Here is a 12,137-nt window from a genome sequence, read left to right as displayed (position 1 = left end):
TTGTTACTTTACAATAGGTGTCATGCCTGGGGCCCTTAGAAAGGATACTGATGTGTTTCTAGGAGCGATCCCCCAGCATCTTTTTGGCTCTATGACTTACAACTTTGAACCACAGCTTGCACAGGATCTCTCTCTCTTGCCGTTCTGCTGGTACTTTAGGCTCTGTGACTTCGCTGTCTTGTCCTCGGAACAGGGCCTTTCTGATCTCTCTCTCGTGGGTCTACCTCTCAGCTCACTCCTCCCTGCTTGTGTTTCTCCATACTCCCATTGGCATGATGTCTCAGCTCCTCAGGGTCCAATGGGCTTATTCCGTTTTTCTGCTCTCAGCCATTGACCGGAAGTACAGTATGTCTATCAATACATTTGACACTGTGGTATGCAGAACAGGTTAAATCCCTATATCCACCAGAAGGCAGTGTGTATACATAAATGTATGCATATAAACTTTTGAGCTAAAAAAAACAAAACAATTAAGCTTAAGTATGTGAACTAATAGCTACTGTATAAGAGTCCCCAGATAAATCACAATACTTACAGTATGTCAGATTTCATCTGCTCTGAGGATCATCTCACTATTGTCTTTGACGAAGTTGAGACATTAGGGGGTCTGGCATAACAACATAACAGCATTTAGGATGAAGCCATTTTGTGTGAATATTTCAATCCGCCATCTTGTCTTGTCTTTGTGAGTCTAATTTCTGTGTTTCATTTCTGTATAAACAAATGTGTGAAGCAGAGAAAGGAATGTTTTCGCTCTTATTGACTCTTCCTCATCCAATCAGCTTCAAATTGAAAGTGTAAACAGGCTAAAAGTTATGAGAACCCATGAGATAAGTTTAGATTCTTGCAGTAGAATTTATTCTCATAACATATTGCTAGGCGACAGAATAGGCACATCCCATTTAACCCCAGAATGGTTTCTAGCTGACAGGTAGTTATACAATATTGTTATGTATTACAAAATGACATCAACTTTAATATTGTTATGTATTACAAAATGAGGTAATGTTTAGTGACGTGCAAGCCCCCCCATAAAGGGGTGGAGCTTTAGGATTTAGGGTATAAATATATGGCATATCGTGTTATTATTTAGAGAGCTTTTTGTTTTGAAGCTGTCTCCGTTGTGCACTTGACTTGAATAAATTCACGTGTTATTCTGTTTCAAAATAACCTCACACTGTGTTTTTTATTTACGCTTTCCACAGATGGCGCATTCCGAAGTAGGGACTCAATATCATCGGAATCGAGCACCCGGATGAATCACTCCTCCATCACTCAAATCTGAGCTCACATATGAATCAAGGTAAGGATACCTGCATTTTTTAGACAAACAGCCTGATTAAATTGTTTTGAGTGGTGCGTGGAGCTGATTTTTGAACGGTGTCTTATCTGATGTGACGAGTAAGAATCCCTAGCAGTTTCACGTGAATTTATTATTCTCTGTTCCTGTATTCATTTTAAAGTGTAAGAGTTGTTAAGAGTTGTTAGGGGCTAAGGTAAGAGTCCCGTTAAAGGTTTTGGTGTTTTGGTGATGAAAGTGAGTGTTTTTGTGCTTAAAGGGATTGTTTTCAGACCGTCCTGGGTTGTGATAAATATTTTTGTTGTCGGAGCAGGACGGGTCCCTGATTGTACATTTGCTCTGTTTTGTCATTTACTTACCAAGTGAGTTATTCCTGGAGATCTGGTTAGAAAGTCTTATCTGTATCCATGTTATAAAAGTATAAGGTTTATCAGGACTGGGTTGGACCCGCTGAAGTGATTCAAGTTTTTCTTTGGTATAGTTATGGTGAGAAAATGTGATTGGGGAACAGTCTCGTGACAGGTCCTTATCTGCATATTTACACTATTCAGAACAATAACATGCCAAAAGAGTTGTACGTAATCAGCTTGCGTTGATTATTGTAACGCTAAATTGTACAGGTCAATTAACAGTTGATTGCTGTAGCCGAAGTATTGTACAGGTCAATTAAATTTGATTTCTGTAACCGAAGAAGTATTGTACAGGTCAATTAAATTTGATTTCTGTAACAGGGGAATAATGGGAAACCAAAAATTCTCAAAGGATTGTGTGTCTGCAGACGAAAATAATAAAGAATGAATACAGAGAACGAAAAGAGACAATATAAATATTTTGTTGGCCAGTGAATGGCACTGTTTTTGTTTGTACTATTATCAACTAATTGCGCAGATGTTTAAATGAAAGAGGGGTCTTTTTCTGTGGGATTGATAGGCTCAGGGAGCGCCGTCTCGTGTGTTTTTGAATCCCACAGGGAAACATACCTTACGTTAATATGGGTCAAAAGAATTATGTTGAGGGACAGAAGGGTCCCGCTGTATTAATTTTTACCATTGCCAGGACAGAAGTTAATATAATAACAAGTGAAAAAGAAAGTGAATAGGAAAGAAATAGCAAGTGAATTTGCCGATAGATAATTAAGGCATATGTGGTGTTGAGGAAGTAGATATTGAGGGTTATTTTTATGACAGGTTTATATGCAGAAATTGGGATACAATTAGAGACTGTGTGTATATTGTTTGGAAGGGACAGAAAGTGTTTGGAAGGGACAGAAAGTGTTATAAGTGTAAAAAGGTAGGACATGTTGCCAGTAATTGCAGAGCAGCCCTAAGAGAGAGAGTAGAAGAAAAAGAATGGAATTGAAAAGATTTGTTCGTACTGGCCACACGAATAGATCTTTTGAACCAGAAAATATTATTTTTCCTTCTGTTCTAATGGCAACTAGAAAGAGAATAAAAGCAGGTTATTTATATGAGAAGCTGATTCGCTGTGTAGGAGAGAAGTTTGTGTCTATGTTCTTTGGGTGTCTGTATTGTGTGTGTTCTGTATTGTGTGTAACCAGTAAAAACACATGGAATATTTTGTGTTTAAAAATATGGGTAAAAGCTCATAAGCATTGTTTGAAGTATATATTGTATTGTATGTTTTCATGTATAGAACGCCATTAATAGGCTCAGCGCTTCACAGGAGTGGTGCATGTCGTAATCATATAGTTATCAAATGGTAAAGGTAAGAGGTCATAGAATAAGTGATCCAGACATAAAAGTAAAAGTTGAGCAAAGAGAAGTCACTGCTCTGAGGAGCTTACAATCTACTTGGTAGGTAGGGAGAGCATACAGCAACAGTAGGACTTGATTAGAAGCCAGGAGAGGAATTTCAGGAGGGGAAACGCAGAATCAGAGTTTAAAGAGTAGAGTGATTCTCGCAGCAGCGTTTGGGATAGATAGTAGGGAAGACAGGTGAAAGTCAAGAAGCTGGGATAGCAGGGGATTACAGTAATCAAGAGGGGAGAGAATGAGGGTCTGAATCAGAGTTTTTAATAGTTGAGCAACAGAGGAACAGGTGTATCTTTGTGATATTGTGGAAGAAAAAGCGACAGTTATAGAAATGTTTTGAATGAAACAGGAGAATATGAGAGAGAAGTTGGGAGTGATCCCTAAGCAGCGTGCTTGAGCTACTGGATGGAAGATTCAAGAGTAATGTGGAAGGAGATAATAGGGTCAGGTTTGGGAGGAAGTATGAGGAACTCTGTTTTTGCCATGTTAAATTTAAGGCGAAAGAGGGCCTTCCAGGATGAGATAACAGAGAGACATTCAGAAACTTAGGTTTGTATGGCAGGTGTAAGGTCAAGGGTTGAAAAGTAAATGAGGGTGTTGTCAGCATAGTGGTGATATTTAAACCCAAGAAATGTTATTAGGTCACCTAGAGAGTGTGTACAGAGAAAAGAGAAGAGTGTGGTCCACAGAGGCAAATGCTGCAGGGAGTAATAGGAGCAGAGTGTAATGACCTCTGTCTTGGGCAGCATATAGGTCATCAGTTATTTTAGTGAGAATTGTCTCCGTGGAGGGAGCAGTGCAGAAGTCAGATTGTAGAGGTTAAGGAGAGAATGGGTGTTGAGAAAATGGAGCAAGCAAGAGAATACAAAACAAGTTCAGTAGTTAGAAAGACAGGTAAGGTCAAGCTTGCTATTTTTGAGTCATGGTATAACTATTACATGTTTGAAGGAGAATGGAAATGTAGCAGATTAGAGGGAGAAGAGGAGATCAACAGTGATGGTGACACTCTTTTGAGACAGTGGAAAAAGAGTCCAGGAAAGCAGGTAGAGAGTTGGAAGCAAAGTAGGATAGGAGGAAGAAGAGGGAATGTTCTGGTGTATGGATTCAACCTCTTTCTTAAAAATAGTCAGCAAAAGTCCTGGGGTGAGATGAAGGAAGAATTTGTGTGGGGTAGACTTATGAGTGTTGATTAATGGAAAGAAATAGGTTTGTGTAGCTTGAGAAAGGACAGAATTGCAACAGGATAGCATAAATTTGTAGTGAATTAAATCAGTGAAACTATGAAAGTTCATACAGAAGGCATTAAAGAGAACTGAGTGGAGGGAGATAGCATGAGCGTGTGGCGTTATTTGTGTGTTAAGAAGTTATATGAACCTCAGCTATATAAAAGCCCGTTGGTTAATTTTGAAAGGTCATATTTTTTATTTTTTTTGAGAGGCCATATTTTTATTTTTGAAAGGTTATATTTTTTATTTTTGAGAGGCCATATTTTTATTTTTGAGAGGCCATACATTTTTTCGGTTTTATTGCTGTGTAGAGAGCTCCATTTTTAACTTTGAGCTGAAGTTTCAATCCAGTAATTAATATTTAGAAGACGGAGAAACTGTTTTGTTATCTGTTTTGCACTTTCAAGGTCTTTTTTGGCGAAACGCCCGGGCTGGCAAATTGCCCAAGATAAACAAGCTCTGAAATTTTTCTCTGAGTGTCTTTAAAAAAAAAAATAATGCTGACCGTGTGCTCAGCACTGTGCAAAGAGATTATATAAAGCAAGACATTAGTGTGAAGTCTTATACAAAATCATTTGTCTATTAACTGAATATGTGATATATTTTATAACTTTTAACCATTTATTTTTCCATAGGTGTACAATTTTATTATAAGCAGTAGTTATTGTTAAAATATTTGTAGAATGTTTTGCCAAAGTGGTGCATTGGGAGTCACCTCTCATTTTTGGATATGTTCTAGGTATAGAGTTAAAGGACAGGTGATATATAGTGGCAAATACAGTTACATAAGTGAGCAGAGTATATATTATATGCAAGGCATTTCACATTTTAGCAGAATACTGCTGCGGCACAGTTTATTCGAGCATTTGCCCGTTCTGTGCCACAGCAGTAGCCTGGCGCGCGCCCGAGTGTGACGGGCGCGCGCCGAAGCAGCGGAAGAGCGCCCTCCGATCGGGGCGCTCTCCCTACCGCTGCCGGGTCCGCCGGGTCCCCCGGAACCCCCTGACGCTGTCCCGCGATCGCGGGACACCAGGGCTCCCTCGGGGAGCCCCTGGACACGCGTGCAGGGGGCGCACGCTCCCGATGACGCGTGACCGCGCGTCTATGACGCGCGGCACGCCGAGGGGCGGCCACTAGCAAGCCGGGAGATTTCCCGGCTTGCGGTACCGACCACACTTCAATAAAGTGTGTCGGTAGTGTAGTTACAATGGAGTGTTTGGGGTGGAGGCCTGACTGGAATTGGCTAGGGGTATTTGTCTTAGTATAGTAATTGTTTAATTGGGAGTGAACACATTTTTGTCCATGACTTTGGATAGTAGTGTATTGCAATGTATGACTTTATATATATAGCGTCAAAAATGTTCTCAGCACTTCATAAAGAATACAGTAGAGGGAATTATGATAGAATAGTAAGTGCAGCAAAATCAGACAATAGGAAAGGAAATCCCTGCCCTTAAGAGCTTACAATCTAAGGTTTAAGGGAAATTTACAGAGATAGCAGGTGAGGGAATAAGTGCTGTAGATGGCAGTGCTTGGCCACAATGGGTGTGGTAGGAGTGACTGTGTGTGAAATAATAGCCATGAGTGCAGGCTATTGGGATGTTTAATTTGTGGGGCAAGTTTTAAGGTTAGTTAGTATTTTATGAAAAGGTTGATACCATTTGCATCGGAGGAGATGATAGTGAGGCATGAATGAGAGCAAGTGTGTATTGGGAGAAGAGATATTGGTCTGTAGTTTGAGACAGTGTTTTTGTCCCCACTTTTGAAGATTGGGACAGCTCTGGTAGTTTTCCAGGGCTTAGGGTTATGGCCTGTAGACAGGATAGAGTTGATTATGGAAGCAATTGGTTTGACAATGACTGAGGCCCAAAGCCTTAGGAACTTAGATTGTAGTACAGTAAAGTCCACATTAGCTGCTTAGTTTTAAATATGAGGAGCATTAATAGGAGATACCTCTGTCTATATGCGGATGTTAAGACAGTAGTAAACACATTGATACAAGAATTTGTTCCTAGGTATAAATTATCTCCCTATGAGACACTTATGGGATGACTTATGACTATCAGTAGTTCAAAGGAACAAATTAAGGACCATCTATTGGTAATAAAACAATTAATAAGTATTGTATGCCACTAATATATTTTTTGAGTCTCTCTAGGCATAAGGTATGATAAAAGTGCACCTACACGAGACGGAGTTAAAGGTCAAGTAGTTCCTAAACAAGCATGCTCTTCATCCCAGATGAAAGGGCCCGTACTAACCACCAATACAGCAATTAAAGTGGCAGAGTTCTTTCCCTGGACCCAAAGTACAGTAAAGCTCATTCCAGCTCCACCAAAGACCAAAGTCATCTAAAGCACAGCCGCATCAAGTTAACGTTTTGACGAGACATAAACTTTGACCGTTAACCAACGAGGAAAATAAGATACCAGGCAGAGGCCTGGTCTTATCAGGAACATTTCATTTTTTCAAAGACTCAAAACATTCTATTTTTTAGAGACTCAATATTCCTGATTTCTATCAGAACATTTCATTTTTCAGAGACTCAATATTTTTATTCTTTAGAGTGTGTTTAAGTTAGAAATTTAAGGTGTATGTAGAAATGAGCCTTGATGGGAGGATTGGTTTCCTGGAAGCGTGGCTTGTGAAAGCTCTTGTATGTGTTTTGGCAGTACTCATCACTCTCTATGTATGTGTCATATGCAGCAAAACTTTGATCCAGAAGTGTGTTGCACCTCCACCGAGAGGAGGGGTCACCCAGGGGGTGTGTCAGCCACAAGGAAAGGATCATAAGTCAGCCATGTTGACCATCACAGACATTGTCTGTTCTGATATTCAGAGTGAATGATGTATACAATGCGTGCAGGGGTGAGGATCATGCATTTCGCTTCCACAGATACCAAACCCCTTCAATTCTCAGTAATAGCTGAAAGTATATGATGATAGAGATAGATGCAATTTCCTTTATCTAGCAAATGCATATCCAAAGAAAGGTTGCTTGCATAAAATAAGGTTTTTAGTATTATGTGTATAATTTCTGTATTTTCCCATTTTTAAGGGAACCTCTTTAAAGGGTGTATCACACACTAGGAACAAGAATCAATTTATGGGTCAAGTATCTCCACCAACCAATGAAACCTGTGTAAAAATGTATGTTCAGTCAGATAACAATTTACAGGAAGGATGTGGCCTTAATTTTGCAGTTTTTAATTTCATCATTAAACCAAGAACAGGTTTAGATCAGGCTTATGGCCTTACAAAATAGAATGGTTTTAGATTATATTTTAGCATCAAAAGGAGGTGTATGTGCCCTAATTAAAGAACAATGTTGTGTTTTCATCCAAGATCAGAGTGGCAAGGTACAAGATGAGTTAGATAAGATAGGAGAAATTCAAGAAAGACTTAGGAAGGAAGGTGACACAGACTGGGACCTTTTGGGGCTGACTGGATTGGTGGGATCACTAGGAGCGAAATTTTTGAATGCGGTAATGTGTGTGAGTGTGATACTCGTTGTCATCTATGTTTGTGTTACGTTTGTCAAAGGCATGATCCACAAATATGCAACCCCCTCTGCAGATATGATGCCATTGTTTGCTGAAACAATCTACAGCAGTCCCTTGAAGAAAGAAGATGCCAAGTACAATGTTCTAACTCCGGAAAAGAATTTGGCTATAACGCCATGCCATACTACGAGACTATGACTACATTTGGCAGGCACCCTCGTGCACTGTCCTACACCCTCAAGCAACATTATGAAATGATGGAGCACCCTTGTGCCTCCCAACGTGTTTCTGGACTAAAATCATACCAATAATTCTCAAAAAACAATGTTTTAAAGAATCAGAGGAGGGACTGACGAAGTTGAGACATTAGGGGGTCTGGCATAACAACATAACAGCATTTAGGATGAAGCCATTTTGTGTGAATATTTCAATCCGCCATCTTGTCTTGTCTTTGTGAGTCTAATTTCTGTGTTTCATTTCTGTATAAACAAATGTGTGAAGCAGAGAAAGGAATGTTTTCGCTCTTATTGACTCTTCCTCATCCAATCAGCTTCAAATTGAAAGTGTAAACAGGCTAAAAGTTATGAGAACCCATGAGATAAGTTTAGATTCTTGCAGTAGAATTTATTCTCATAACATATTGCTAGGCGACAGAATAGGCACATCCCATTTAACCCCAGAATGGTTTCTAGCTGACAGGTAGTTATACAATATTGTTATGTATTACAAAATGACATCAACTTTAATATTGTTATGTATTACAAAATGAGGTAATGTTTAGTGACGTGCAAGCCCCCCCATAAAGGGGTGGAGCTTTAGGATTTAGGGTATAAATATATGGCATATCGTGTTATTATTTAGAGAGCTTTTTGTTTTGAAGCTGTCTCCGTTGTGCACTTGACTTGAATAAATTCACGTGTTATTCTGTTTCAAAATAACCTCACACTGTGTTTTTTATTTACGCTTTCCACATCTTTTTCCATATTCTTGGACTGTCTCTCGAGTGCGTCTCTGGTCTCACCCAATTCTCGTCTTCAATTTCTTTATGATGGGCCATTATATATTTTTCGCATCTTCCCGGTCCACGAAGATTTTAACTCCCTCTGCCGTCATAGGCTGGCTAGGTATCCTAGCATGAATAGAGAGCTGCACAATTTTCCAAATTCTCTCCTTTTTTTTGGAAACCAATACTGAATAGTCCTAGAAAATTATAATCCTGCCACCCTCATAGGCAATACTGTACATCCTTCCTCCTTGTATGCCCCTAGAATTCTGAGGGCATACAAGCTAGCAATTTCACAATCACCACTTTTGGTATAACCCATTGGTTCTGGTTTGCCTGCCTCAACCTGTGTGCCCTCTCCACCTTGATGGCAGCAAAATCAGAGGGTAGCCCCAGGGTCTCCAGTAGCCGATTAGTTCAGAAATCCATGAGTTTATAGAGTTTCACTGTTTCTGGGATTCCAATTATCCTTATACTGTATTATTTCTGTGGGACTTATTTTCAAGATTTTCTACCTTGTTTTCAAGAGTTAGAGTTTTCGTTATTAGGTCCAGGACCTCCATCTGTTTCTCCAAAGTGTACTTCAGGTTCCCTATCCTAATCTCTCCCTACTATATTCTTATGTTTTGCAGGGAGCTCATCCTTGAAGTCTTCCAGGGACTTTTGCAGATCATCAAACTTTTTATTCATAGCAGGAACCAGCTTTCTTGCTACTGCATTGGCCATTTCAGCATGCTCACAGAGTGTTTCTCTACCAGGGATCCCCTGCTGTTCCTCAGATTCTCCCTGCTTCGTTGCAGTCACACCGCATTTTGGAAATCTCTTCAGTCTTCTCCCCTCTCTGCTCCTATGGTACCATAGAGGATTCAATTTCCAGATACCCTTTCATGTGCTGCTCTGCTTCCAATTTTCATTGTAGGGATCAATCTGCTTCTCTTTTTTTTTTTGCTGCTGCTGCTGCCGCTGCCGTGCGTAGTGAGGCCGCTCTGAAGCCCTTCTAGTGCTATACCGGAAGTTGTCTTAACAAGCTTTTTAATGGTGTCAAACTGGTTCATTTCTGTCTTTACACAACATAGTGACCTAACACCGCTCACCTCAGTAAGTGTACTGATAGTATAAGGTATGGACGGTGCATATAGGGATAGCATAAAGCATAGACAAGGGCAAACAGGGTGATAACAGAATCCCCAGAAAGAACCCTATTTGTTGCACTCAGTCTGGTAGTGTAAGTTCTTCTAACACAATTGTTTAGTAGGTATGTTATTGACTGGAAACCAGGTACAGATAACCCATAATAAACACTCCCATCGCTGTGGGAGGATGGATACCAATAAAAGCCAAAAATCCACATACTGTATGCGTGGATGTATTAATTAGCACCCACCTACTTTTTTAATTGAGGAGGTTTTTACCCCTAGCACTGTATGTTTTTACCCCTAGCACTGTATGTTCACCGTTATTGTTCTTGCGTCAATGTTGTAATACTAATAACATTTTATTATGTAGCCCTCAGAACCCCCCCCCCCCGGTCGCAGATCGGACCTCCTGAGGTGTAGAAAGGTCTGGCTACGTGTCTTGGTGTGGTGCATACCTGCTGGCAACAGGAGGGCCTGAGTCTCCCGCGATGGTGTGGGGGAGGACAGGAACAGGTTACTGGGGTTCATACCTTCATCCTTTCTCAGTGGTGCAACGCCCCCATCTCTGTGAAGCCCCAGGGATATGGGTTGGAACCCTTACAGAGAACTTCCCACACAGGGATGAGAGATTCCAGTCTCAGTCAGTCTTTATAAAATCAGCAGCAGCTCTCTTTATTATCACAGCACACAGAGTAGCAGCAACCACAGCAACAAGCAGTCAATCAGGTACAAGGTCTTCTCTCCCACCAGACTGCACACCCTCAGGATCGTCTCTGGGTACTCTCTGTGTCCCTGCCACCATCCCAAGCTGCGGGCGCTCAGGTGGGGCTAGCTCTTCCCTCACCCCCTAGGCAGGGTGAGAGGCACTGGTCCACCTATAGTTAACTAGGACCTACTCCTCAGGCACCTAGCTAGCTCACACACTGCCTTACTGCTCAGGACTGAACCCAGGACAGAACTACTTGTCACTGACAGGAACAGGCAACTCTAACTCCCCTTCATGATGTCAGCAGACCCACCCCTGTGTCTCTTGCCTTCCACACAGGGTCAGGTGGCCTACTTCCACCACTCAGAGCAGGGCTTGATGTGGGGGAAACCCATGATAACTACTGGCAGCCTGCCCTTAGCAGGACTTATACCAGTAGGAGGATAGACATATAGCCCTATTTCTTACCAGGGCTACACTCTCCCTCAGGTGGAATCCAATGGTCCCCACTTAGACCTAATTTTGGCAGCACCATCCTACAGGTGAACAATCTGGAAATACAAACACAATTATTAGTGCCCATAACATCAGACCATCCCACCCGGATGGCGAATTAAAGATACGGTACCTCCCAACATGGAGAACCTAACTAGTAGTAATGGCGCGGGTCAAGCTTTCTAACTTCCCGCCCATTGTGATCTGTAACTTGTACATAATAGGGATGTACTGACCCATACTCCGGCCTATACACCACGCTATGCATGTAAATACTCCTCCCAACACTCCATGCCCGCATGACATCGCACACTTTGTCTTCGTTATGATAGGCCGCCCTACCGAACTTAGTCCGAATGTATTCTATAACAGCCTCCCAGAGCCAGGTATCTCTCTGCTTCTCGATTTCTAGCATAATGGGCTATGGTACATAGGGGAACTCATAGCCATGGGACTGCCTATACCTGGCCACTATAGCCCTGTCTGCTCGGCTGAGCTTGGTCAGCTTTCGGTCTCCTGCCCTGCCTGGCAGTACCCAAGACTGAGGCTCCTCTAGGGCTACATCATCATACAGTACAGCGGGACCCTTGGGAATGATTAGCTTTTGCTCAATGTTATACCGGTTATCCAGTTCGTCAGCAACCTCCTGGGGAGAAAAGGTGCCTACAGCCCACCAATGGTCAACTGTATGGTTTTTGATGAGTAAGAACCGAGTACGGTCCATACTTGCATGGTACCCTGTAAACACCGGTGCCCACCACTTGTCTTGATGCTCATACCCTGATACCACCCTCATATCGGTATCTGACTCTGCTTGTGAGGACACACCTGACGTCGCCGACTCAGTAGAGTGCGAGCCTTTGCGTCTACCTCTTGTCACATCAGTGTAAATCATTGGGTTCATCCTATGCACTACCGTACATCCAGAACCCGCTACTGCAGTAGTATGGGACCCTTGGGCCCTACCTCTAGGTGCAGGAGAAAATGGAACAGGGT

The 12,137-nt window shown here is 41.7% G+C and overlaps 1 long non-coding RNA gene across 2 annotated transcripts; it reads left to right on the top strand.

Moving 5' to 3' along the window:
* The first annotated feature begins 588 nt into the window (after positions 1 to 588).
* Positions 589 to 7,211, top strand: LOC142493872 (uncharacterized). 2 transcript variants are annotated; one of them, XR_012801220.1, is made up of 2 exons: positions 589 to 1,303; positions 6,457 to 7,211. It is a non-coding gene; the product is annotated as an uncharacterized LOC142493872 (long non-coding RNA). The 2 variants fall into 2 exon arrangements; XR_012801221.1 differs by having other exon boundaries at positions 6,448 to 7,211.
* Positions 7,212 to 12,137: the final 4,926 nt, after the last annotated feature.

Source organism: Ascaphus truei, chromosome 4 (assembly GCF_040206685.1).
Source record: "Ascaphus truei isolate aAscTru1 chromosome 4, aAscTru1.hap1, whole genome shotgun sequence".
Taxonomy (NCBI): domain Eukaryota; kingdom Metazoa; phylum Chordata; class Amphibia; order Anura; family Ascaphidae; genus Ascaphus; species Ascaphus truei.
Note: the sequence above shows the minus strand (reverse complement) of the source record. Positions and strands in the feature narration are given on the sequence as shown.